Source organism: Ambystoma mexicanum, chromosome 13 (genome assembly GCF_040938575.1).
Source record: "Ambystoma mexicanum isolate Mex_15411 chromosome 13, UKY_AmexF1_1, whole genome shotgun sequence".
Lineage (NCBI taxonomy): Eukaryota > Metazoa > Chordata > Amphibia > Caudata > Ambystomatidae > Ambystoma > Ambystoma mexicanum.
Genome location: NC_090938.1, coordinates 516,725,017 through 516,752,726, shown reverse-complemented (window position 1 = coordinate 516,752,726; position 27,710 = coordinate 516,725,017). Strand labels below are relative to the sequence as shown.

General features: G+C 45.2%; 1 long non-coding RNA gene across 1 annotated transcript in view; it reads right to left on the bottom strand.

Moving 5' to 3' along the window:
• LOC138521409 (uncharacterized) overlaps window positions 1-20,884 on the bottom strand; it is a 113,379-nt gene extending 92,495 nt beyond the window's left edge. The window contains exons 1-2 of the long non-coding RNA XR_011283039.1: window positions 20,823-20,884; window positions 20,261-20,291 (exon numbers count right to left, since the gene is read on the bottom strand). This is a non-coding gene — a long non-coding RNA (uncharacterized lncRNA). The remainder of the gene's footprint in view (window positions 1-20,260; window positions 20,292-20,822) is intronic.
• Between the last annotated feature and the right edge of the window lie 6,826 nt (window positions 20,885-27,710).

Here is a 27,710-nt window from a genome sequence, read left to right as displayed (position 1 = left end):
GTCTGGTGTACATGTCAAATATATACAGTCGCCGGTCTCTTCCAGATCTACCCAGACCTCCTCATACCATTCCAGTTCTACGTCTCGTGGTTCTTTAATCGTGGTGTGCCATAGCTTATCTACTATGTACTTGTCACGGCACATAGGCACTAACTGGTACCTGGGGGTGTTGTCTGTTCCTGTCTGCACATGTACTTCTTGTGTTGCTTTAATTGTACCACCGGAGTTGCCCATTGTCACCATCATCATTGCACCGTTAGGGACTGCATTAGCACAACATCGGAGGCCCACCTGGCACAGGCAGAACATCACAAGGATGATCACCACTATTGGTATCAGGAACTTCATTGTCACTCCAAGCCATGAGGGAACCCAGGAGAAGATATTGTCGAACCACGAGCTATCCTCAGCTCCACCTTCCATTTTCATCTTCTCGCCCAGGTTATGTACTGCTTCAATAACGTGGGACAGGGACCCATTTTCTGCGTCTTCAGAAGGTACGAACGTGCAGCATGCACTTCCTATTTTTCGGCAAACACCTCCATCGATTGCTGTTAACAGGTCTAGGACATACCTGTTTTGCATGGTCATTAATCGCAGAGCTCGTAGTTCCACCTTTATTATGTTGAACCCTTCTTCAGTGTCATTGGCCAACTGGATCAGTTCCCACCGTGTGATCTGGAGCCATTTTGCATTTGCTCTTGCTTGGACACTGGACACTAGTGAAGCAAAGAATGTTTCCACGGAGCTGAACAGGCGATACTTGTCTGGGATCTGTGCCAATAAATCAGATGATGCTTGTGATATGTAGTTCGAGGCTCGCTTGTTTCTTGAGAGCTCTTCTTCCTTCCCCCCGGAGGACAGGACATAAAGGTGCGCTTGTGTAGTTGGAGAAGCTGCATTCTGGTTCAAGCCTCCTTTCATCATGTTACTTCTGTCAATATGGCTTTCTGGAATCACCATTAGTGTCGAGTGCAAGGTGGCCATTGAGCAGCTACCACTCCATGATTGGGGAAGGTGCAGGTACGCCTGGTTTCCGCATACCCAGTAGGTGTCCATTAATGCTGCTGTCCCTTTTTTCATATCCGGGATGGTGAGAGTTTTGTTACAGTTCGTGTTCGTTCCCATTGCCATTTTTCCTTCTCCCTTGAAACATAGTTCGTTTTGTATTTCACTTTGTAGCTTGAAGGGTTTCTCCATCGCTGTTACCCATGTTAGTTTAGGGATGTGTTCTTTCCATATTGGCAAGCACGTTCTTTCCATCCACCGCAACTTGTCCGGTTGGACACCTTTCAGCGCTTCTGCCTTGCACAGCACTTCTTCGTCTTTCCATTTGCTTTCGGAAAACAGTGTCCCTTGTATTGCAAAGAAAGGTTCTTTAAGGCAGATCACTCCAGACGCTTGCGAATAGCACGTTTTGTTGTTCTGTACCATTCTGAAAGAGACATCGTGTGCTTGGAAAGTGTTCTTTATTCTACACAGCGTGAGATGAAGGAGACATTGGGCATCCACAATGGGCAATTCTCGTGGCAACAATACTTTAGGTGTGCCTGATGCATGGGGGATAAGTGAGCAGACATAACAGCTCTCATTGGTTGTTTGTTTAGCTGTTGTGCTCATATCTGCATACCATTTATTTGCTTGGTGAGGGTGTCGTGGGTCTTCCATTTTGTCTAACCCTAGCCCATAATACTCATCATACCCTTTTCCACCAGTCTCTCTTCTCCGCCTACTTTTCTCCCTTCTTCTGTACCTTCTCGTTATAGGAGGTGAAGAACCAGGCCCCAGCGCCCCCAATTCAGCACGATCCTCCCCGCAATGAGAGACAATAAGGGACTCTCCCGTAGTGGGAATAAGACCAAGACAGAGTGCGGGTGAGCGTAAGTGGGAGTTTATCCAAGGATAAGGCATGCAAAGAACTCTGCAACCTACGAGAGCGCTCTGTCTGACAATAGCAAAGACAGGCGTATTTCTAATACAGAAAACGTCATCAACACCTAAACACTATAGGGGGCACAAGTTAATTGGGATTGGGTATCGTCGACTAACTATAGGTGTTGCTGCAGCATGGTTGGTCTTGGCAAGACGACGTCACTGGTCAGCCTCGTGGGTTGGGTTGGGCCTGGCAGGCCGGCTTGAGGTCATCCGTGCGGTGTTGGTGCGCTGGGGCAGCCTGTGACAATGATGAATACCTTTCCTGTCTTAGTTGCCCTAGGCCATGCACACTGCAGTTATTCAGAAAATGACATTTACGTTCACTAATAAATTGTTCCGTAGCTTATCTTATAAAATAAACGCAACACATGAGGAATGCACCTCGTGAGAGGTCTGGTGGTTGTTGGTTGGGGTGAGATTTACCTGAGTCTTATTGACCGGTATTTTAGGTCACGGGACGGGGCTCTGGGACCTGGGCCGAGTGATACATGTCTGTCTGCTGCGTTAGAAGTTATTATATAGATGGGTCTCTGTGTCTTGTCCCAATGATGGGGGTCGTCCTTACACGGGGTCAGGATTCTTGGGGGGGTTCGTGGGGATTTATGAGAGGGTGCTGGTAGATCAGTGGGTTCATCCGTGGGTTTATTACCGTGCTGTAAATAACACAGGTGGCGGGCTGTGGCCTTGGTTGCGGCGCCGGGGCCTCTGACTCTCTGAAGTAACGCCAGCTTGGTTGGGGGAGGTGAGGGAGCGCAGCACAAGTCTTAGCTTTTTTATCTGGCAGGCTTGGTGGGGTGGGAGAGGGAATGACCTTGCATATACTCACAAAGGTATTTTCCTCGTGCGTTGCTGATCAGTGAATGCAGAAGTTTTATACTGTTCTGCCTCATTTTAACGTTATTCAGACACACATATATATATATATATATTTCATTTTCGTTACACATTTCTTTAATACAGTCGGTTCCAGTACCTTTTCATTACCTAACATTATGTTCACTACATTGTGTGCGTATTGTATGTACATTAGACGTTATACGAGGGATATCTAGGTTATGGCCTACAGAGATTGATGCTCGCCGCTTTGGGTGATTCAAAACATATATGAGTTCAAGTTTCTACATACTATTGAAAAACACTTTTACAAATAGAGGTTACACGTTTGGTCAACATCTTTCTCCGTGGTTATAGCAGCATTAGTCCAGACCTGGAGGGATATCATATAACGTTACATTTTTAAGGTTCGTTCACATTTTAAACAGAGGTAGTTCATTAACACCAATACTTGAACTATTTTCTACCTTCTTCAGATAGTGATGCTTCAGCTTTTTTCCCCGTTGCCCCGGCCTTGCGGTCTGGGTCATACGGGGTGCAATATCACATTGTTACTAATATAATGTTGCCGTGTTGGCATCTCGGGTTTAGCTCATCTCCGACTTTCTCATGGGAACGCGCTCGCAGCGGATCTGCCAGTGCTGCTGAGGCGACAGAGATGCATGAAAGGCCCTCCAAAGGTGGGGGCCTCGTTACAGTGTGCTAAACTCACGCCGTGTTTGCTAGACAAGATGGCATCTAGGCCTGACTCGATTTTTGGTAAATGCAAAGACGAGGTGCGTGTGGGCAATGTCGTCGGCGGGCGAATCCTCCTCCACCTGGGCCCGGGTGGCATGAGGGGGCGTCCACCGAGTCATGGTCCTCACCTGGGGAGAAAGCTGTATGTGAGGAGGGCCTCGCGGCCAGTCCTCCCCTACACAGTCTTGCTAAGTGTAATTACATGGCTAAACCAGTATTTGGGTGCAGGCAGTCTAGCTGTTTCCTACTGTGGCTTTGTATATTTTTCTGGACATCTGTGAAAAAATAATCATGATAAGTGTTATTGCTTCGCCTGATATTTTTGTGCAACCAGTCTATGCATGTCATAATGTGGCATGGTATGTTTTACTGTAATATGTTTACTTCGTGTCTAAATTGGTCTACATTTTGCAGGCAGATGGACATGTTTTCATTGTGGCATGGCATTTTAATAGCAACATTAAATGAATTAAAGCATTAATGTTCTTGAGCACTGTCATTGACCTGCATGGATTGTATTGTTGTATTGGTGTTACCATACAAAACAATTACAAATGCTCTGGCTTTTTAGCCAATTCTTCTCAGAAAGTGTGCTGAGTAATGCATTACAACACAAATGTATATATTTTTTAAGTGCTGTGTGCATGATCACTTTGTGTATTGCACAAGTGCCGTAGTCGAAGCCGTCCCGGAGTGTTGTGCGACCCATTATTTGTTGCTTAGCTTGGTTGGGGGTCTCAGAATGGCTTGCAAGAGGGGCCCCAAGTGTTGTGCTACACCACTGCAGGTCCTGTGCAAACGACACGTGGTGAGATCGTGAGGAGCCATTTTCTTCTGCCATTCTTATGCAGCACCTTACTATGAACCTGGCCCTTTATTTTTTAAGCTGGAGGAGCCTACAGGGTCCTTGGAGACTGACTCGTTGCCAAATCCAAAATGACATCCGCAGTGCAGTCCACAATATCAGACGGACTAAAACACTCAGCGGAGGAGTCTGCTCCTCTTCCCGGCACCAATTCAGTGCATGCCTCCGCTGTTTTATGTTCTTAAATAATGGTCCCGTGATGTGTTCTTGAAATAATTAGAACTCGAATGCGCCATTTCCCTCGCACAGCAACGCGCCTGCTGCCCGGTTAAGTGCCAGTTAAAGAGGTCTTTGCCAGTGCCTTGAGAGACTGCTGCTGGTTCGTGGAGATAAAGAGGCTGCCAATAACTGCAGGGCCAAAGTAGCGGCTAATGTCTTCCCTTCTCGTTTGCCTTCTGATGAGCCTAGCTTCGCCAGCCAACGCAGTAAATGCCGGCATTACAAGACCGATGCGAAATGCATATTTTACAAATGGCCAAGCCCTAAAAAATGAAAATCTATAACAAATCAACTATTTGGAGCTGGACTGGCTCGTTTGACCATTACTGCAGATGCCAGTATTATACATGTTGGAAAATGTCCTGTTTTGAATAGTACTTCTCCTTTCCCCCAGGTGATGAATGTAAACGTCCTCATCTTCTCAAGAATTCATTGCAGTAGCTTGTGGCTGGCGGCCTCACACACAAACTCCAAAGAGCACAGAGCTTCACACACACATCCTCTCGCACTGGGATAGAAGTCATCACCACAGGGCCTCCTGCTCTACTAGCTCCAAGCCACAGTCTCATTACAACCTTGCCAGTATCCTGGTGGTAAACCCGTCAGGAGTCTGACAAAGGCTGTTACCGTTTCCGGCACTGCCCCCGGATTACGAGTGCTGGGAGGGACGGAGTAAATCCCCATTCATGGAGTCACATAGGACTCCATGAGGGTATCTGCCGTGATTACCGGCAATGCCGGTGCCGTTAATGAGGACTTTGTTTGCCGGTATGGCATCTGGCTTTTAGCTGGAGGTAATCCAAGGTGCTCCACTGGCAAACCCGTAGTCGAGCGATCCGGTAAAGTGCAGGTATCCATGAATACCGGCCCTTTTTAACCAGTCCGCCCGACTTGAAATGAGGCCCAATGTCAGGTCCCATAGAGCTTTTCAAGCAAATTGTCACACTTCCAGCCCCTCTGATTACTCCAGTCAGTCACAGTCGAAGACCGTCTCGACTCAAGATGCTAAATGACTTGGAGGGGTACACTATGCTTTCAATCCCTATGACGGTTATGGGGGGTCTCTCTTTATAAGTCAAGCTATCCTTCAGGCACGTATAAGGGTCCTTTTATAAAGAGACCAATATAATGTATCCCATTGCATAATGGATGTAGCTGGTACGTTTGTAGTGAATGATGCCTTATACTGTGCCATGTGCTGCCATCCTCCACAAGGCATTGGCATAATTTGCTTTGATGACATCGGCCACATTGTGCTGCAGCATGTTATGCTTCTTTCGCATTTTGCTCACTTTGACTGTGCGCTTCCATTGCCACAATCACACCAGCATCTTCAATCCACATGGCTCTGTATAGCACTCCATGTCAATGGAAGATTGCCACGGGCATGGACACCCACCCACATGCATCTGCTATCATTCACTGTTTGAATGACACATCGCACAACACCTCTGCCATTAGAATGGAGCTAAGTCCCACAATAACAATTCAGTCTAGCTGGACACGTAATCAATCTCCTGCACTTGCATACTCTCCTGACAACATCACAACACCTGTCCACATGCCAGCTCCACATGGGTTACTAATCAGGGACTTGGTCACCCCTACCTACCTTTGTATTGGCTTAAAGGCACACACACATACTAAACTCCTCTGACGAATCTCCCATACCTTGAACTCCGGTCCCTCAAAGGTGTTCGCCTATAACGATTTAAGGCCGTACCAATGTGAAAAGGCGCTATCCAAATGACAAATTACATTGCATAAGTTGGCACTCCATCAGTGGCGGTTGGACCAGGGGACCCAGTGCCCGAATAGAAGACAGCATTGACGTCATCTCACTGAGCGATGAGAATAGTTATGATATGATATGATATGATAGGTTATTTATAACGCATTTAATACCCAGAAGTTTCTAACCGCAGAACCGGGGATCGAACTTGTGTTGCTCCGAGTCATCTTGCTTCCAAGGCGAGCACGTTGCCGCTCAGCTATCCTCCTGAGACATGAATAATAGTCCATTGTAGTCAGTAAGGACAAAGTGTGGGCCTCCATGTTGCTAGTATGATTTAGCCCCTTCCTTCAAGTCGCCGTCCAGGAAGTGATGAAGGTGTGTTCAACAAAAGGAAATTCCCCAACTCAATTAATAGACACTGGGGCAAGTGACACTCCTGACCATTGGCCCAATGCTATACTATCGAATTGGCCAAAAATATTCTATTGCCATTTATTAGCACTCTGAGAGATCCAGGCAAACCAAAACATTGAGGAACCTCGGATGTCATCCTGGAATGTATGGTTTAAAGCCATGAACTGAACCTAGGGGATGAGCTGACTTGATCTCATGTGGTTTTGAAATTTGGTAGCGTTTACTACTTCTGGAGGATAGTGCTTGCCCCATTAAGATGATCTCTTCTGTGTAGGAGGCAGAGGTGACCTTTGAGCGCAACCAAGTTTTGCCTAGTTAGTTATGTGGCGAGCAAGGTCAATGACTGGAGCCAAAGAGCACTTTGAATTATACGTGCCAGGATCAGGCCCTGGGAGTTCTCTAATGCTCAATAATAGAGCAGAGGCTATTGACTGTCATTGAAGCTTTGCTGCCCCTGTACAGCATGTAGTGCAGCAGTATAACTTATTTCTTCTACTTCAACATGGATGCATTAGAAGCAAACCATGCCCCTCCCCGAGCAAAGCTTCCTGGATTGGCAGAGAGTGTGCGAGAAAGACCGGCGGCGGTGGCGGAAGATCAGCTGGGTGCAGCATCCGCTCCGGTGCAGCTTGACAGCAAAGCACGCACACACGCGATCAGAGGAGCTCCAGCTAGGAGTGTTTTTTCACTTCAACTGTTTGGAGGAGGAGTTTTCTGCTTAAAGACACTCCACAAACGCGGAGTGAAGCAGAGTATTTGTGGTGTTCGTGGGGTGAGGCACCTAAAGGTAAGACTTATGGAAACTTTGAATGTTACTGACATGCCAGGGCCCTTATTGCATCTACCGACACAGATTCAGTTGCAGCGCCTAGACGTGACGTTAACATGCGCGAGCTAGCGGAAAAAGAGTCCGTTCCCCTAGCGGCTTCCTCACATCCACAGACTCGCCTCCAACACAGACGCTGTAATTCAGCAATAGATCAACAGAACTTTGACGAGCAGCCTACCAATGTAGTACAATACAGCAGAACTCAATCTCAAGACTCTGTGAGCTATGGAGCGTAAATAAATATGCCACACACCTACCTACCTGCGAATCCCGACTCAGTCGCAGCTCGGATTTCTGTAGATGCTGGGCAACACCAGGAACCTGGTGTACCAGCCGCGTCTGCCGAGCAGTCGAACGGACGGGGAGGAGCTTCACATTCGAGCTGGCATGCGGCGCAAGTGGGGGATTCAGAGATAACCGGAAGTCGGCTAACGGCTGTCCTGAGGACCGGGAGAGACTGGGAGCAAGTTTCGAGTTTGGCACGGGTGCGGACATGGCCGATGATCGTCCATCTACTCCACGTGAACATAGATTGAAGAACGCACACCCTGCCCGGTAGTGCCCTCCCTTAGTGTATTAAGAACACGGATACTCGATAGCTCCCATAGCGAGAAGGAAACAGCCCTAAACGGGACTAAAATGAATCAAATCTCCACAAATGCCAAAATAAAAGAAGACGCTCAGAATGAAATAAATGATGCAATGAGGAATCCGACGATTGTGGTAAAAGTAGTAAATGACAAAAGTCAATATGACCACTTACAGGCATGCACTCTCCAGGAGGAAATTGAGGAAGCGTCATTTGGCGAATCCTTCCAGGAAACTGCCAAAGTGCTGACACCTAATGATTGTCAAAGTGAAGTCTTCCTGCATGAAAACCACCACATACCTCCATCTGGAGCTAAAACAAACATTGCCACCACAAATGCTACCAAATCCTCAACAGAGGAAGGCGATCCAGTTCTCGCTGAGGATCCAATCCACTCTAAGACTAGAAGGAAATCGTTGGCTGTTGCAGATCAACTTCTGCGAGATTTGATGCAACTCAATGAAAAAGTACATAATGGAGGAGGCTTTGAAAATCAAACAGCATCGAGAAATGACGACAACGGAACGCGGAACAATCCAAGCCTCCAAAATGATAACTATGACACTAGCAACCTGAGTCAGACTCTAACAGAGCAGACCGGGTTCCCTTGTGGTGCAATTAAACAGAGGCGCCTGGACTTGAGTGCCCAAAGAGATAGAATGTACTCCCAAAAAAGATCGCACAATAATCCTCAAAACGATCGGGACAGATAAGATGTTATAAATCTAGGTGTGCATAGTACCACCTACAACAGAGAAATGGAAAGAGACTCATCATCTGAGGATAACTCGCAAGACTCCTCAATTGCTGAAAGAGCCTTCCCGAAGGTCAGAAGAGTAACACGTGTGAAATTGCATCCACTAAAGCTTGTTCCTCGCCCGACAAGTTCACTAGCTGAGATGATCTGTCCGGAAATGACACCTAAAATATCACCAGCCATTACAATAGCAACCGCACCGTTCACAAAAATGTATGAGCAATTTAATGACAATAACGGAGATCAAAATACACTAATTGCCCTACTAAACTCCAAAACGGTGAACATTGAAATTGAAATGTGAGAAATGAAAATCCAGATGCATAATGACTTCCAAGCACTGGAAAAAGCAAATGACTTACTAAAGGAACAACTGCGCTGTACTGCAGATGATCAGAAACTGCTGGCAGAGGTCGCAAGAGAAGCTCTCTCAATTCTTAAAAAAACACATCTAGACAACATTGCCAAAGTGACAGGGCCTGTGTGCACTGGAAATTACATATGTCAGGTCAGTGATGGAAGCAAACGACTCTGCCCGTGTCTGAGGGAAAGAGACGAGGCACAGACTTGCAGTAATCCAAACGATCACGAAAGACTCCTAATGACATCTGGTAATGCGGAGTTGGCACCTGCTTCATCAGAAGCAAAGGAGCTAAGAGCGTCCATCTTGGAGCAGCATCACTGTCATAGGCCTCTCATCTCGATGCAAACAGTTGTAAATAAAACCATAGAGAGTGAGTGTGTTCTCGCGCCAAGACCACAAGAAATGAGTGTTGTTATAACAACTCACATCACCCTTGAAGATCCTCCACCCAAGGAAATCTTGGTGGGAATTAATGTCACTGAGAATTTGCCCAGAGAGGAACCCCCCTCAACTTCTGCTAAAACCATCCCGACACCGGAATTCATGATGGAACAGCCTGCAGTTGAAAAGAGTTCAACATCTTATACAATATTTGAGAAAAAAAAAACAACTCCCGCTTATCCCAAAGCAAGAGGTCCAACAAAAACAAGGAAAGTTCAAAAAGAAAACTAAAAATCTAACATGTATGAAACGACAAAACGGTATTGGATCGTGGCAGTTTCTGAGGAACCTAAAATCGCTAAATCTTGTTGTGCACACAGCTGGAGCAACAAGTGGAACAACTATTACAGCCAGCACAGAGACAGTGAAAAGTGCAAAAACTACAAAGATATAAGAGAGGAACTTGACTGTAGAAAAAGATGGTGAAACAATTGATGAATTGATGGATCTATCGATTTACGAGATAAGTGATGAGGAGCAAATCAGACTGGAAGAAAGGACTGACTCACAGGTCGAACCCCAAGCATGTCCTCCAGGCCCCAACAACGTGAATGCGGCGGTGAACTCAAATCATATGCCTTTGAGGATCACAAAAACACAACCTCAAAGATTGTTTGAAATTGAGGCCTCTCCTGAGCCTAAAAAAAGCAAACAAATGAGTGATACTGCCTCAAAGTCTGTAGCCTTCACTAAGTTCCTAACCATGGAAGAGAAACGAAAAGCCGCACAACAAAAAGCTACAATGATGAGAACCCCGTCAATTGGCGACAAAACAACAAAGATAAGAGCCAACGGAGTGGAACCTGAGCCAGATAGAATTCTGAAAAACGTCTTACAGAACAAATCCAACACTCTTAGAAAGCTTCAGAACACTTCTGACCTGAGTTGTAGAGGAGACCCTCGAACAGCAATTAATCAAAATAAAAATAAAAAGAACCACAAAAATGTAACGCTCACCTGACTCCCACGGAGGTGCTGGCCTGGTTCGCGCTGCTGTGACCTCTTCCAAGGTGATGCGCAGGGTTCGGAAGACGGACTGGACCGGGCCCCCAAATCTGGCTTGTCTGGCTCGCAGAGATATCCTTCTGTAGGCGAAAATAGGGGATTAACTGTCTGCGGGGTAATGCAATCAGCCTCCCACTTTCCCCTCTCACCCTCCTCGAAACCCTTCTGTGATTCCTCGTAGCGTCTCACCTTAGGGTCTGGAAGGGCGCGCTCACCATCCTGCTTCTGACGCAGGGGCGCGTTGGTATCCAGTTACTTCACTGGATTTTCGGATTGGTGAGAACCAAACTTGCTTGGCTTCCAGGTAAGTTTTTTGATAAGAGGTTCCCCTTGTGTCCCTGCATTAACGTACTAATGCTAGTGTCTTTTTCCCCATAGGGGCCGGGGTGCGGAATGCCGGGGAACAGGCACCGACCCGAGATGAGAGGTGAAATCCTTGTAGAAATCAGGTAAGTCTTTAATGAGCGTTTTTTGGTAATGTCTTTTCATTCGCTCATTAACGCTGATGTCTCTTTTTCCCCTTAGGGGCCGGGGTCCGGAAATGCCAGGATGCGGCGTGGACCCGAAATGAAGAGGGAATGAATCAACAGGTAAGTCTTAACATGGAGATTTAGCTTTCCTTATTCCCTTCTCTCTCTCACCTTTTGTTCTGGTCTTTTTCTCCCTAGGCGCTGGGGCGTGACTGCGAATCCGGATAATCACTGCTGAACATGGAGGCGCCCTGTAAAGGTGAGTGGAATGCGGCGCTGCAGCGATCGACGCGATGAGCTTTTAAATAAAAGTCTTCCTTTTCAGGATTGTCGGCGAGATGTCTCCGGGATGCGGATTTAGCAGGTAAGGACTTTTCCTTCTTCTGTTCTCTTCTTCTCTTCCTTTGCAGGTGACCCAGGATGCTGGCAGGCGTGGCAGAAGTCAGGATGCAGGAGCAGACACGGTGAGCGTCCAGCCGCTATATGCAGAACAACGCGAAGCACGTGTGGCTGTTCGGGTGGGGTTTAAATAGCCTTGGAAGAAGTTCCAGGTATGTATCCTTCCTCCAATCAGGTATGTATCCTTCCCCGACCACGCCCGGATGGTAAATTAGTCCCACAGGTAAAGTAGTTCCTTTCAGGCCTCAAGGAGGCCGGGATTCTGCAGCATGGTTTGCATCAGGTAAGTGCACCCAAGCACTTCCATAATGAGCCTGGCGCCTATGGCGCCAGGACTGATGTCTTTTATGAGCCTGGCGCCATAGGCACCAGGACACTGTCCAAAGGGCCCCTATATGGGGTTGCTGGGTCCTTCCTTGGGGACTAGATGTCCGCTTTCGGGGACGCAGGGCTTGAACCGGCTCTCCTGGAGCGGGCATCATGACAAAAAAAAGGATAGCCTCCAATTATTGTATTATGCTGGAGAGGAGCTATCATTCTGAAGATGGGCTAATTCTAAACAGGAACAACCTGAGAGGCCTATTTCATCATATTCCTCAACTGAAATCAGTAGCACTGAAAGACATAGAAACTGTGGAATTTCTAAATGAAACTCAAACAGACCGTGTCCTACTGCACATTCATGCCGGTGCCATCAAGGATCAGATCCTTGAGGGTGCAATAGTCCTGAACCAGCTGGGCTTCAAAGTTGCTGAAATATCAATGGACAAAGTGCAGATGCCCGGTTCACTAAACTTGGTGGGAAGTGACTTAGACGGCTGGTGCACTACTGGTAGAGAATTAAAAATTACATCACAAAAAGACAAACCACCAATATACCCAGTGACCGTCTCCAATGGACCAGTGAGGCCCATTGATGAACATGAATTAGAATAGGAACCAACTTTAGCCCCAAAAAGACAAATAAAAATCACAATTCCTCTCGATAACAACGTGAACATTAACACCAGAGAAACGGCAAAGCATGAAGTCGACCAATTAGCTGAAAATTGGAACTGGATAGCTGGAGTGTTAAACTCAAACAAAACCAGTTAATGCTCAAGGAATGTCGATGAGGAATACATAAAAAGTGGCTCAGGGAACACAAGGGGCCACTTCCACCTTTTTCAAGACCATCCAAAGGATCTAATTCACCTGGATATCCTGTGTCTACAGGAAACATGGCTGACAACAACACACATTGCTGCCGACTATGAAATAGCCATGAATCCTGCCATTAAACCAAACAAAGGTCGTCCTATGTCTGGGTTGATTACCTTAGTGAAAAAACGAAGTGGATTGCAAATTTTAAAGACTTGTAAAAAATCACTTTATAATCAAATATCAACAATAGCCCTGGATGCCAGCCAAACGAGACTTGATCAATGGCTGCTTATAATACACATCTATTGGCAGCACAAAGCTACCAGGACTTGGGTTTTTATGAACGGGCTATACGAAATCATAGATGAAATAATGTCAACAGTCGAGAGACCAAATATCATCATATGTGGTGACTGGAACCTGGACTTTCTGAACACGACCGTTAGCTCAAATGTAAAAGGTGAAACAAAGAAATCTTTGAAACAACCTTGAGATGATGTCAGCTCACTGGCAAAGTGAAATGAGCATGAGAGAATTGAGAATGCTAAACGGGAATACCCCTGATGACATCCTCGCACAACCAATGTGGAATCATGATAAACAACACTCTGTTCTGGATTACTTTTTCACCTCAAGTTGGAGTGCTGATAATACAACATCATTAAAAGTAATCAACATGACACAGAGCAATCACAACTTGGTAACCATTGCGATGAGAAATCTATCTCACTCAAACACCAAAGAAGTGTTTCCCCACGATGTAGAAGTTGAACTGGGATGGAACAGACTGAGATTAAATGGAAAAAGAATACCCAATATCACAAAGACGGTCAAAGGAAATTTCGACATGAACTACATTACATTATTGGATCAATATTAGGGGTGTACCGAACTTTGGCTTCGAGTAAGTATTCGACCGAATTCTGGCTGAAAAAAAACTATTCTGCTGCGGCCGAATAGTTTCTAGCCATTCGGCTCTTGCCGAATACATGGACATTCTCATTTGAATACCATGCAACATGAACTGAGAAAGGCAAATATAAACTTCAGTTTGCAAAACTGAATACAATTAGACTAGACAAATTGCTATCACACAGCTGAAAAATATCTTATATTGTAATCTGCTCTTTAGGGCATGTTTTGTTACAGATTCTTAGACAAAAAAGGTGCTCATCTTTGATACTTAACCTGCAACAATACAGGAACATCTTTTCTTTTGGTGAATGTTTATATGCAATGTGCACTTTTTCAGTTGGAAAAACAAACTGAAAGACATTTGCATAGATACTTTCAGTTCCTATCATGTCACTTCCCATTGCCTACTTCATAGTCCCCCCTTTTGTTTTTTTAATGACTTGAGTCGTGAGTTTAACATTATCTGATATTTTATCAGGAAATTATAAGTTGCATATGTTTGTGTATTGACAAGAAAGAGTGGATAGGGTAAGTGAAAGGTGAGCAGCATTTGTTTGGATGGGGTGAATAGTTGTGAGATGGAGTTCACACATTTATGATTTCCTCTTGACTTGTGTCCTGCATGAGCCAACACGAACCATTTTATACATTTCAATGTGAGCTGCAAAGAAGTTTCGAAACTCAACCTCATCAACGTTGCAACTGGATAGAGAATGCAATGCACCTGATTCACAAAGGCAGTCCTTTTGAATTTGTGAAGCCTCCTACTTTAACTGGCACTGAATATGCAACAATCTTCTTTACATTTGGTCCCTTCATTTTGGTTAAATCTGCTTTATTTCTGTTTTTTATACTTTAAATAAAGATGCTACATTAATTACAATGTAGAGAAATAAAAGTATATAATGCATTTAAAATGGTGCTTTATTTGTGCTTTTAATAAGTGTGTGTTTTGAAGTTTGGAACATGATTTATTAAATAAAGCAACTATTCGACTTCATATTCGGCTTCGGCTGAATAGTTGACACACTATTCGGTATTTGGCCGAATACTAAATATGTTATTCTGTACAGCCCTAATCAATATAAAAAAATCAGGGCAAACAACAGAAACCAACAATGTAAACCCCTACATAGCTTTTACCATGAAATTGTAACCAAGAACCGCGAGCTACATCGAAACATCCGAGTATTGAAAAATCAAAACAACAGGCTGAACAAAAATGAGATAAAAAAACTGAAAAGAAAATACAAAAATTGGATAAGATCTCACAAGGCAACCATGTACCAAAACGACGCTGAGCTTATGCAATTAAGTATGGCATACAAAACCTCAAAAGAATTTTGGGCTATAATAAACAAAACTGAAGTACAACAACAAGCCCTATCCAGCGTTATGGTAAATGAAGTACAATGGATCCAACATTATACGGATCTATTTAAAAAACATGACGGGTATGCTCAAGAAAACTTTGTGGAGGATGTCCAATGGAATCTAACCATAACGAGACAAGACATCAGTGATAATATCAAAAGATTGAACTCCTCAAGGGCACCTTGCTCGGATGGCCTGACAAACTGCATACTAAAACAAAACCCTGAGGAATGAGCAGATTTTTGTGATGTGTTATTCAAGATCGTTCTAAGCGAAAAGAGAATACCAACATCCTGGAAAAGCACATTCATAGTCCCCATTTTCAAAAAAGGAATCTGCAGCGAACCAAGGAACTATAGACCGATTGCTCTAGTCGGCAACTTTTTTGCCACCCAGCTGCAAATACAACTAACAGCATGGATCATGGCATCAGGCAACTATGATGTCAGACAAACCAGGTTCATAAAGGGTGTAGGATGTAACTTGAATCTACTGATAATCACCATGCTAAAAATGGAGGCAATTAAAAAAAAGACAATCAATACATTTAGCATTTGTGGACCTAGCCCATGCCTTTGACACAGTAGACCGGAATCTGCTATGGAAGAAACTAAGGGAGAGAGAAAGCCCTGAAGGACTTATCCGAGCAATAAGAGACTTTGGGCCTCATTACGACCCTGGCGGAAGACCATTGTGCTATTAGCACCATGGTCCATGCTGGTAAGTTACCGACTCCGCCATTGAGAAAGGGGGAATTACCACCCCATTACAAGGTTGGCGGGGCGGTAATTCCCCCTTCCTCCTTGGCCCTTCCCCATTCCCATTTTTGCCCCATAGGGCTTAATGGGAATGGGGAAGGTGCTAAGTACGGTACCGGAAATTGCGGCACCGTAATTAGCACCAAGGTCCCTTTGAGGGTCCCTACTTTTACACCAGCCGTTAAGGTCGGGTCCCGCAAAGGGACCTCGTAATTAGGTGCTAATAGGTTAACGGCGCCGCAGCCTTTTACGGCGCCGTTAACCCATTAGCGCCTGGGTCGTAATGAAGCCCTTATATTCTAATACCAACTTAAAAATTTGCCTGGACCGCAATGGCACCCTGTCAAAACCAATAAATAAAGAGCGAGGTGTCAAACAGGGTTGCCCCTTAGGTGCGGTCCTGTTTAATCTTTTTACATCAGATGTTGGTGATGCACTCAGAAACACAAGATCGGTTCCGCCAAAACTTAATGGAAACTTGGTAGAATGGATACTATATGCCGATGATATAGTGCTCTTAGATCTAAGGCGAATAGGCCTGCAACGGAAACTGAATGCCTTGCAAGAGTACATTGATAAAAATGGTCTTGAAATTAACATCTTAAAGACAGAGGTTTTGGAATTGAAGAACCTACGTGGACAAAAAAGAACATCGAAGGAAAAATTCCAATGGAAAATCAGCTGTGAGAAGGTGAGGAGTGTCAGTCAGACAAGATACCTTGGTGTGATGATAAGCTCAAATATTAATGATGATCCCATGGCAAAAGTAATTCAATCGAAAGGTAAACATTTCACCACCCAGGGAGTAATGATAAATAATAAATATGGGAAATTTAGCTTAAAATCAGTCCTTGACTTTTATAAAAGTAAGGTAGGTCTGGCGCTAATTCATGGAGCCGAGGCCCCGTTTGGATGTCCCTACAAGGTATGGGAGGCATGCGAATACACATTTTGGAAAAAGATCCGCACCTACCTAATGGAACCCCGATGGCGTGTATCAGATTCGAGCTGGGCTTGACGTCAATAACCGCCAAAGTCATGTGCAATTATACAGAAAAGTGTATGGCATGGATAACATTCCGCAATTCCAGATATTGAAAAAATCCCTTGATAACGGAGATTGAACAATACAAGGAATGTGGAAGAAGAGCTGTATGGACCTGATTCAAATGCTAAATACAACAAAAGATACGCTATGCTCCAACCCCAACGAGGTCAAGAAAAAGCTCTGGCAATGGGATTGGCTGCTAACGATACAGCAAAGAAGCCTCCACAAATGTATGCAGCTGGTACCGCCTGAAGCAAAAGTGTATAATACTCTGGCTAAGTACTTGACCAATTTTCCAGATAGAACCTCACAGGATCTCTTCTTAAGATTCAGATTGTAGCAACTTGAAACAAAATAAATTCTAAAACTAAGGAAAAAGAATTACGAGAATGATACCACCTGCAGGCTCTGTAAAATTACGGTAGAAAACCTAAAACATTTAGTGCTATTCTGTCCCACTCTACGAGATCTGAGAACAACATTATTGGGATCAGAAATTGAAAAAAATCCACTTGGTCTGGCGAACAATGGTGGGCCGTCATCTTTGAGGGCTTAAATAATAAACCAACATTTGCCCTGATTCATTTCCTGAAGAAAATACTGGGAACATTACAGACCGAGAGCCCTGCACTTGGCTCCTACATCACAAATGGTATTGATAGCGCCAGTTGAGGTGGGGGTAGTCATCTACATTTCTGACAGTATTGCTGTACTACCAATATAGTGGACTATAACGGTAACCTAAATAACTTAAAGAACGTTTGCAGGTGAAAATTGCATTGTTGGAAGAGCGAACAGAATCCTAACAACTGAAATTGTCTTGTCATTTTGTAATATTGTGTCTCCTTTTTTCGTGTCTTCTTTCTTTTTTAAAGGTTTGTAATAAACTGTATAAAAAAGAATGAAAAACATAAAGAAAAAAGAAAAAAAGCATAGGTACTTTTAAATATAAAAAGGACTCTGGTACACTGAATCTAGGGTGTGATGGCTGTATGCGGCTTCTGCATAACAATTGCACACCATCTATTGTAAGCAAATTCCCATTTGCACAGCCTAGAGTTCACATGGAGAGTTTCTGCCTTGAAGTAAGATTACAGCCAGGCCAAGCAAACCTCTCAGCCTTCAATGTTATCCCTCTGGATCGTGGGGAAGATGTTTTTGGTTGTGGTTTTCTTTGTGTTCAGGTACGCTCCGCTAAATGTACTCTATAGTCCTGTCTGTCAACTTCTCACACTTGGATGCTGTTCCATTCACTTCACCTACTCCTTCAGTGAATTCTCTAAATGGTTTGATTTTTTTTTTTACCCCCTTCACATCTTCCTTTCGCGCCACCTGCACAAAATCTTGGGGCGATTTTTGACCCGTCTCTTTCTTTTTCAGCGTGCATCTGAAACACAGCTAGATCTGCTTGATTGCATTTTTTACAATATCCTCAAAATTCATCCATTCTTGACATTTCCTGATATTAAAAGTCTGATTACCTCTCTGGTCTTACCCGGGCTCCACTATTACTCGGTGCTTCTGGTCGATCCCCCTCCATTAGTTCCACTTCAATATATATTTAATTCCTCTATCTGTTTTTCTTTTTCGATATCACCCCTTTGCTGCGCACACCATTACTGCACATTCCAAAATGTCGCAATTTTAACACACCACTTCACTGCATATATATGTGGGGGGGGTAAGTTAATAATAAATGTGGGGGAATATAGGACAGGGTTGCACGGATTCCCCCGCCCCTCCAAACCCCGCATATATAAGCAGTGAAATCGGGTAACAACAATAAAGATTTCAATATGTTGGGGTGCGCAGTCATAAAATTGTCAGTATTCACGTTGATCCACTTTTTCACCTCTCATCTCGATCCTTTATCACTTCTTCCCTTCTCTTCCTTGGCTCACTTTTCACAATCACATTCTTGTTCACTACTTCGGCATAGCCTATAAATGCATACATGGTCAAGCACCCCTTTACCTCTCATCTTGAGTCTCCCTCTGTACCCCTCCCATTCTCCTCTGATTCTTCTCTCTCTTTCTTGTCCACTCTGTGCTCAATCTCAATTTCGTGCTTTTTCCTTGATCGCACCTAAAAATTGGAAGGCCTCACCATTTTGTATCCGCATCGCGTCCTCCCTTGCTACTTCCCGTTCTCTACTGAAAGGTAATTTTCTTTCCTTTTCTGTTTGCTCTCGATAAATGATGGTACGCTTTATGTCTTTTGTTTTGTTCAATTTGCATTCTAAGGTACCACTGTATGATTGATGCCGTGCAAGGGCTTTGACAAAAGTGCTCTACAAATCCCAATAAAACACAAATACAAATAGACTTTGGGCCTCATTATGACTCCGGCGGTAGCTGTGCCGGTAAAACCGGCACGGCTGCCGCCAGAGTTATATTTTTTCCGGTGCCCAGGATTGATCAATTACCGGGGCATTACAGCCCCGGCAGACACAGTAATTGCACATTACCAGGTGCCAGAAAATATTACTCCCCATTCCCATTTGAAAACCCATTGGACTCAATGGGAATGAGGAGATTGGATGCACCGGCACCACTCGTGAATGGTGCCTGTGAATCCTACATGGTCTGCTCACGGGTGCCAGTCTGCCTGCCAGGTTAGACCTGGCGGGCGGACTGGCACCCGCGAGCAGACCTCGTAGTTTGCCAGTCCGGTAACAACAGCACCGCCCAACTTACCGGTACCGTTGTTACCGGACCGACAAGCTTATATTTATCTTAATGTGTAGCCATGAGTTTGCTATCTTAATCGAGGCAAGATTAAGGTGGTCTGACACTTAAGGATTGCGCCATAGACGAATTTTCAAATTGCAAGACTCTATATTCTTGGTTTCGAATCACAATGCCCTTTATTCATAGTTTACACGAGTTTCGGCTTCTCAAGAGCCTTTTTCAAAACAAACAGGGCAACAGCAAATAAGTCATAATCTATATACAATGTTATAGACATATTCATATGTTTGACCACAAAGGAAAGTAGAAAGAAAATGGAGGGTTTAAATTTGAACGTGTTTAAAAATTCAAACAAATAAACATAAATGTATAGTTTAACACAAAAAATATTTTTGTTTTCATGGAATTTGTATATTATAAGTGGAAATATTTATCAATTCATGAGAACAGGTATACAAACAAAAAGACAAAAAGAGAAAAGTAAAATAAAAAATAAAAATAAAAAACAGAAAAAAAGAGAGAAACATCGTTTTAGCATGCTTTGTCATTCTTTGAAAAGAATATGAAATCATGTTTATATTATTTGTGCTTATAATTCATACATCATCCTCTTATCTACCTCCCAAACATGTTCCATATACTATCCCGTTTACATTTGGTGGTTACTACATAATCTTATTTATAGGTCCATACCATCTCACATATGGCTATATTGTAATTTGAATAGAGTTCTCTTACCCGTCTTATTGCAATAGTCCCGGGTAAATCCCTGTAATTGAGGCAATAATTATGATAAACTTTATCAATTTGATTTGATTTGCACATTCTTATTTAGTGTTCATTATTCAAAATTATTAATCCTTTGACATCCCTTTTTCATGTAATGTTAGCGTGCCCCTCCTAATATGAATAATAGAACGAGTCCCATTTGTTTAAAATAGAATACATGATTTTAAGGAATAATTAATAACGGTGTGGCAATGCCTTACATAATCGCATGTCATTCTGTGATATGTGCTACATATTAATTTAAAGGCACATGTCAAATGTCCATGCACCCCTCCGTACTAACTTTAATAAGATAGATTTGCTTTAATTTCCAGGTTAAAAAAAAAAAGGGTGTGGCAGCGCTTCACATCACAGCATGTCATTCCGCAATGTGCGCTTCCCATTAATCCAATGGACTCTAGATTTTCCGTGCAAACATCTGTATCGGGTTTGGTGCCGAAAAAATATATATACGGGCATAGAAAAACGTCTCCGTTCCCCCCCTGCTCCGAGACCTTCATTGACTGCTTACCTTGAGTGCTTCGATTGCATGTTCCTCACGTCGGTTTAGCACAATAGTGGGCCGGTCCGCGAGTCCTGCCTTGTATTCTATACTATTGCCATGGTTACTTACAATCCATTCTCAGTTTCCACTCATTTTACCTAGCGGCCATATTAGAATGGTGTGAGAAACGGGACCAAGTAATACAAGCACATTAGTAATTGCTATTAAATGTCAAATGTATATACCTGCCTGACCCAGTATTTTAATGTTTTGCATTATTTGAAATAAACAATCCCATTATGCATTATATTTTGGTGCAAACATATTTTACATACTTACATTATGAACCGGTTCATAATCAAGTATATTACGTTTCCCCTTTTTTTTTCCTTTTTCTTTTTTATTCCTTTCTTTTTTCCTTTCCACCTTCATTTCTTTTCTTTTCCCTTATTTCTCTTATTGGTATGAGTAAACACTTTTATGGTATGACCACATTAGTACAAAAGCAATTGGGAGAACATACATAGTAATCATATTAACGATTCTGGTCCAGGCAGTGGAGTGCATTTTAAGTGTAAAATTCTTCTAAACGTGCTACTTCACGAATATTATTTGTAAAAGTGTTGGTGCCATACATGAGATGCTAAAGTCTGCCATCATATTTATGCTGTGTCTAGTGCATGAGCATACTGCGTGCAAAGCATTATTTATTTTGTTTCTATTAATACATTCCTCGACTCAGTTATTCAAATTACCACTCATACTCCTTTTTAACACATGTTGAGTTAGACCATTAATTTGATATAGTTTTAGAAAAAATATATATATTATGTCAGCCCTTCCCTCTTAATATGATTGTAACCTAAATACAATGTTAACATTATTCCCTTTATTTCATTCCTCAGTACGTATTATAGTTTTCTCTTACCCATTTTTCACCCTAATGTCATAAATATAATGATACACATAGCGATTAACATTCATTTGTTCATAAGAAATTTCCCATTTCATTGGGCCTCATTACAGCCCTGGCGGTAAGTGAAAAACGATGCCGGTAAAGGATTACCGGCATCGCTTACTGCTAGGTCAGATCATCAGCCTCATTACAACCCTGGCGTTAAGGGGTTAACGGCACCGTAAAAGGCTGCAGCGCCGTTAAACCCTTGACGCCCGATTCACACTTTAACGCCTGCTTTTTGCAGGCGTTAAAGTCCAACCAGCTAAGGGACCTTGGTGCTAATTACGGCACCGTAATTTACGGTGCCGTAATTAGCGCCTTCCCCATTCCCATTGTGCCCTATGGACCAAAACTGGGAATGGGGAAGGGGCCATGGTGAATGGGGAATTACCGCCCCACCAACCTTGTAATGGGGCGGTAATTCCGCCATCCACCATGGCGGAATCCGGCATGGACCATGGTGCTAATAGCACCATGGTCCAACGCCAGGGTCGTAATGAGGACCCATGACCCGTGAAAGTGCAATAAGCGGCACCATAATCAACGATGCCGCTAACAGCACCAAGTGCGCGGGCACGCGACCCCTCATGCCGTAAATACCGGCATGGCGCAAAGTGGGGAATATCACGAGTTAAGCGGACATGCTCTTAATGCCCTCGCGAAGGCCGTTAAGTACCTTAGCGCCATGGTGCTAATACCGCCATCGTGGACCAACGTAAATGGCCATGTGCAGTGCTCCCAGCTGCCACAGGTGCACACAATCAGCACAGGTGGAGGCAATACAGACTGGCCAAGTACAAAAAGAGCACACCCCACCCCTTCCCACACCCAGGCACATTCCACAATGATTCTAATACGACTAGCAATGTTGGGGCTGGAGGACCTGATTGCAATGCAAGTGCTACAACAACAACAACAACAACAACAACAACAACAACAACAACAACAACTACAGGCAGCACAGAGGAGATGCAGGAGGAGAAGGAGGGCAAGGCAGGGCCAGCAAGCCCCACCAGCACAGCTAGTGGCACCACGCAGGCAGCCCCCAATCCCACGCATCCGAGCCAGTCCATTCAACCTCACAGCTGAACAGATCCACACCTTGTACCGTTTGGAGCGGGACACCATCACCACCATTGTGGACATGATACACGACGACATTGTCAGCATGATTGAGACACCCACCGCCATCCCCCCCTACTGAAGGTAGTGTCTGTGCTCCACTTCCTGGCCACAGGCACCTATCAGCACACAGTGGGGCACTTGCATGGCATTTCACAACCGTTATTCTCACGTACGCTGATCCAAGTGCTCGATGCCCTCCTCAAGCACACAGACAACCACATTTCCTTACCACGGTCTGCCCAGGAGACTGCTAACACTAAAGTGGGTTTCCATGCACTAGCCGGCATACCTGGGTGCATTGGTGCCATCAACTGCACCCATGTGGAATTGGTGGTCCCACATGCCATTGAGGTAGCGTACTGCAACCGTAAACTATTCCACTCAATCAACGTGCAAATGGTATGTGACTCAAACAAGATCATTACACATTGTTGTGCCCGATACCCCGGATCAACCCATGATTCAATGGTCCTGCGTAACTCCACAATACCACGCTACATGGAGCGACATGCAGGGCCAAGATCCTGGCTACTCGGTGGGTCTCATATCATGGCCATTGAAATGTGAAGTGGGTAGGTGATTGACGTACCAATGCATAATTTACCTGGCTTAAAGGGGGGGGTGAGATGCATACTTTACCTGGCTGAAAGGGGGGGGGGTGAGATGCATACTTTACCTGGCTGAAAGGGGGGGGGGGTGAGATGCATACTTTACCTGGCTGAAAGGGGGGGAGAAATGCATACTTTACCTGACTGAAAGGGGGGCGGTGAGATGCATACTTTACCTGGCTGAAAGGGGGGGGGAGATGCATACTTCACCTGGCAGCGACTACCAGAGACAATGGAGCCAGCACATACCCCAAAGCAGGCCAAACTTCAGCAGACACCTGAACACATAATGCCCCATGTAAGCAGCCCTACCATGTGATTGAAGGTGTCACATCCATCCGCAAGTGCACTGCATTGAATCGGACCCCATCCACCTCAAAGAAATGCACCTACATGCAATGACTCCAGCCAAAATACGGCACCCAACACAGTCAACTGAAAGGGCAGCCCCCAATAACTGCACTCAAAGGAGGCAAATGACGGTCATCAACCACAATACAACCACTACACAGACACTGAGGATCATCAAAATAGCATAACGAAATTTGAAGTCCCCGGTGAGGTCAACATGAGGCTGACAGCAATGTTGCCATGATGTGAGCATTGATATCACTGTACACCTGCCAGGCCACCAAAAGAAACGCAATGGACTGACAGAGTGGATGGGCACACACAAGGCACTGGACCCCCCTGCATACACTGGCTGACGGCATGCAAAACTGTCCATGAGAGGAATACACATATACCGGTCTCATAGTGTGACTCCAATAGTGCATGTAAATGTAGTACACAGTGAGAGATGAATGCATGCCATGTAGCCAAGTCATTAATGGAATCTGATGTCATGACTGACACATACATTGTTGCCCACCTACAGGTGATGCAGGCTATCCCTTGAAGAGGTGGATCCTTACCCCAGTCCGGAACCCACAGAACCAGCACGAGGAGGACTTTAATCGTGCACATACACGAAACGTGTGGTGATTGAGCATACATTTGGCCTATTGAAAGCACGGTTTTGCTGCCTCAGCAGATCTGGTGGGTCACTCCTATACTGCCATGAAAAGGTGACAAAGATGGTCATGGCATGTGTAATGCTACACAATATGTGCATCAGACAAAATGTGCCCCTGCCCCCTGACGCTGAACTGCAACCACCTGACGATGAGGATGAGGAGGGTGTAGATGGGGCCGCACCTCATGGAGGAGGCGATGCACAGGAGGGACGTGAAGTGCGTCAAAATATCATCAACCAATGCTTCTAGCACACACGGCTGGTGTGTGTCACATGGAGACGGCACTTGGGGCACTGTGTGTGTCTGTGACATGCACACTGTGGACTGTACACCAATAAAGCACACATACGCAATGAACAATGTCCACACATTTGATTAGTGCAAAAGTGAAAAGTGTATTGTAAATGTGAATTTGTGTAACACGCCCACTCCCCCCTCCCCCTCTCCCCTGAACTCCCCAACACACCCACTCTCCCTCCCCCCTCCCCCCAGAACTCCCCAACACACCCTGTGATTAAGTGGCTAATGTATTTTTACACTGGGCAGCCACTATTGGTAGCCCCCTCTCCCGGCCCCTGGGGCACCCCTGCCTGTGCTACGCAGGTTCCTGCCCGATCGGCGGACGGGGCTGCTTGTGGTCGAACTGGCAGCAGAGGATGTGCCTGGCTGATCATTGGGACGCATGTCCCGAATAGAGTGAGCTAGCTCAGAGAGCATGTGCCGCACGGCAGCAAGTTCGCCACAGATGTCCTTTGTGGAGGACTGCATTTCAGCCCTCAGGGTCTCGGTGCTTTGCTCCATTGCTGCCCTCAGGGTCTCGGTGCTTTGCTCCATTGCTTCCCTCAGGGTCTCTGTGCATTGCTCCATTGCTGCCCTTGAAACCCCACATTCTGCAACATGGTCAGTCAGGAGTGTCGAGAGTTGGTGCTGGCGTGTAATTATCTCCTCCAACGACTGTTAGTTGTTCTGAGCCATGGATATTGCCAGTGCTGTTTCCATGGGGCTGCTCCCCTCCTGCAGATTTTCAGCAGGGGATGGGGGGGATGGCCAATCCTAATCATCTAATAGCCCCTGTGTGGCATCCTCATGCGGGCTGCTTTGGGACAGGTAGGGGGAATGAGGGTGGGCTGTGGGGGGTCCCACATCTATCTCCTCTTCATTCCCTGCATTGCTGTCGGAGCAAGCTGCAATGGCAGCAGTTTCACCCATAGTGCTGCTTCCTGCAGAACCTGTCCCTTCTGTGGGCACCATTTGGGGGATGTCTGCTGCTGCTGCTGCTACCGTGCTGCCTGCTGGGGTGCCTGTCAGTGGCCTGTCCTGTGTTTTTGCAACGGATTTTGTCTGCTGTGGGGTTTTGGTCGCTACAGCAGAGGTGGTGGGTTATTGTGCTGGCACTGTGGTCCTGGCTGTCTTTGCAGGTGTGGTGGTAGGGGTGTCTTCGTCGTCTAGGTCAGAATTTGAGCCTGTGGTGGAGCAAAGGAGGGAGAGTGTTATTGATGGGTCTGCAGACAACGAGCGGGCATCGTGATGACTGACAGCATTTTGGTTACTAGATGCGGAACATTTGAGGCAGGGGCATACAGGTTGTCTCCCATTTGTGTGGAAGTAGCATGGAGGTATGTGGGTGCCTGCAGTTAGGGTGTGCATACTGCATGTGTACAGGGTGGAGGTTGGATGTGGCTGTAGGCAGTCTCCTGCTGATGTGTTGCATTTAGAATATGGTTCAACATTATGATTCACATGAATGGACTTCTGTGACTTTTGCATGGCTTGATTTGAGGCACCAACCTGCATCGCCTAAAGTCGGTGCTCCTCTCTCCATTCCTCCTACCCCTTCAATGCTCTCCATGTCGATTGTAGAGGCGCAGATTTCCTCCCAGGGCTGGAGTTTTATTGGGGACTCCGATCCTCCCTCGGTTGCCATGCCCATGTTCCGGTTTGCTGATAGGATGCTCCTGACGCTGAGGCGGAGATCATCCCACCGCTTACGGCACTGTCTCGCGTTGCGGGGTACGGTTCCCACAGCACTAACCCGCTGTGCAACTAGGGCCCATATGGCCTTCTTCTTTGCAATTGCTGGTCTGGTCATTTGTGTTGAAAAGACCACAGCGGCATTCTCCTGGAGGGTCTCAGCCAACATATTCAGCTCCTCCCTGGTGAAACGGTCTTGCCGCTGGCGGTCACAGGATTTCTTCACAACTTTTGGCATTTTCTGGCAGGAAATAGGTAGGTAATGGTTTTTGCCGGGTCTCAGGGTCGGATGTCCATGGTTGCGGAGGATGCCAATGGATTGTGTTTTTAAAGATGGCCGCCGTGCTCTTTCCGGTTCCGCCGCGATGACGCTACTTCCGGTTCCGCTTATTTACGGTCACTGCTAATTGCGGTGACCGCTAAGATCGGTGGCCGGGGTGGCGGTAGTGCACGTTGCGTGGCATACGATGCCGGTAGGTGCCGTTTTGGGGGCATTAACGCCATGGCGCAGTTTACGTTACTGGCATGGTGCAATGCACGTGCCCGATGGGTCATAATGTCCCGCTTTTTACGGCTTGGACCCAGCACGGAAACGTTAATTACGCCATGCCGGTAATGTAGAATACTTACCGCCAGGGTTGTAATGAGGCCCATTATCTTGATTCAAACCAAATTCTTTTGTCCTGAATTTACAAATCAATCTTGATTCCATCTGCCTTAGTTTCTCCTCAAGGTTTCCCCCTCTTCTTCCTAGTTTCACTTTTTGTAATCCAATGAACTTCAGCGCCTTTTTGTCGTCCATCTGATGTTTAAGTTGCCAATGGTGAGCCAGTGGTAATGATGCATCCTGACTCCCAATTGTTGAAAAGTGTTCTCGTATACGAATTCTTGTTTCCCTAATCGGGCTTCCAATGTAAATCATTTTGCAAGGACAAATTATCGCGTAAACAATATATTTGGAGCGACAATTTTTATTTAGAGCTTTTCTCAATACCGCAATATTGGAACTGTATGTAGTAATGAAATTTATTTTGTTGGATTTAGACCTGTCCATTTTATCTTTCGGCATCAAAGTCTGCTCCCATGTTACATTGGCCACCTTCTGTTTAGCTGCTTGAATGCATTGTCTAGAAATCCCCTCTGTTTAAAACGATCCTGCAGTAGTTCACATTCAGCCCTGAAATCATTATTATTATTACAGTTTCTCCTTGCTCTGGTAAATTCACCTTTCGGAACA